Source organism: Raphanus sativus, unplaced genomic scaffold, assembly GCF_000801105.2.
Source record: "Raphanus sativus cultivar WK10039 unplaced genomic scaffold, ASM80110v3 Scaffold0534, whole genome shotgun sequence".
In the NCBI taxonomy this organism is placed as follows: Eukaryota; Viridiplantae; Streptophyta; class Magnoliopsida; order Brassicales; family Brassicaceae; genus Raphanus; species Raphanus sativus.
Genome location: NW_026615852.1, coordinates 35,043 through 36,563, shown reverse-complemented (window position 1 = coordinate 36,563; position 1,521 = coordinate 35,043). Strand labels below are relative to the sequence as shown.

General features: G+C 46.0%; 1 non-coding gene across 1 annotated transcript; it reads right to left on the bottom strand.

The window, feature by feature from the left end:
• Nucleotides 1–1,067: 1,067 nt before the first annotated feature.
• On the bottom strand, nt 1,068–1,175 carry LOC130502385 (small nucleolar RNA R71). Its single transcript, XR_008940246.1, has one exon. It is a non-coding gene; the product is annotated as a small nucleolar RNA R71 (small nucleolar RNA).
• Between the last annotated feature and the right edge of the window lie 346 nt (nt 1,176–1,521).

Below are 1,521 nucleotides of genomic sequence, written 5' to 3'. Positions count from 1 at the left end.
GTTAGAGCAACTGCCTTGCTCATTTTTAGGAATTGTTATTTTTCATTTCTATCATATAAACCAACCTTGCCTAGGATTGATTAGTAGATTTTATTTAATTGGTTCCCTAGCTCCTCGTGATTCGATCCCTAAGTACTACAGCTGTACCTCTTATTTGAGAGAGTAAGCTCTACTGGGTAATTTGAGCACTATCAAATTTGGCGCCGTTGCCGGGGAGCTTTGATCGCCATTAGATTTAATCTTATTAATCTTAGGTTTTTCTTTTACCCCCCTTTTCTTATTTAAATTTCTTGTCTTTTCAGGTACATGCCCAGCAGTACCAGAAGCAACAGGGGAAATCAACTATTATTCTCAGAGGATCCTGCACACTTGGAACGCTCAATCCGCAAAGACCTACGCTCCGCATCGATCGACAGAACCGCATTTACCGTCGACTTGATACTCACGTTCAACAGTCGACCGACACTCAGACAGCACCGTCGACCGATACCGTTCGCCGATCCGCATCGTTCGATACTTCTAACCGTATATCGATCGACACTACTCCGCGAAGCATGGTCGCGATTGTTATTCTCACGCAGGGCGAGAATGGAAACCTGTATGACCAAGATGGTCATCTGCGTAATGCAAACAGGTCAGAAACTAGATGCACAGGGAAACATAATCCCTGAACCTGAAGCTGAGGCTACAGGAGAAGCTCAAACACGATCGTTGGCAGACATAACCGTCCAGACGAGTACTACACCAACAGATCAGCTATTCGACTTCCAGAGATTCAGAAGCCGAACTTCGAGCTCAAGCCTCAGTACTACTCTCTCGTGTCTCAGATACCTTATTCTGGGCAATCACACGAGCATCCTATGGACATCTGGAGAGGTTCGAGGATCTTATCGCTGCTATTCGTATGGATGGAGTCCCCGAGGACTACCTACTCTGCAAGCTCTTCAAAACTCACTGATTGGAGAAGCTTCACACTGGCTCAAGCAGCTACCTACAGGATCACTGACATCCTGGGCCGACATCAAAAACGCCTTCCTGCGTAATTTCTTTGATGAGGCACGCGCTGAAGACTTAAGAAGCAAAATCGCCACTTTCGCGCAAAAGCCTAGTGAGACTTTTAAAGACGCGTGGATCAGATTCAAGTTCTTCCAGCGAGACTGTCCACACCATGGATTCAATGAAGTGCAGCTGTTAAGCACTTTCTACAGAGGTATCGCCTTTAAGGTATCAGATGGCTCTTGATACTGCTAGTGAGGGGAACTTCAACACTAGGAATCCAATAGAGGCTGTGAGACTTATTGAGAACCTAGCCAACAGCAGCAGCACCAAAAACACTGACTCTGACAAGAAGAAATCGGTTGCAGCCATCGGTGAAGACCAGATGAATGAAGTCAGAGCCAAGATAGATGCTTTACATGCATTTCTGGGGCAGCCAGTCTGCTCAGCTGAAGAAGGAGAGGCTAGAGAGGATGATACAGAGGAAGATGTGAACTACATTGGAGGTACTGGATTTCAGAGATA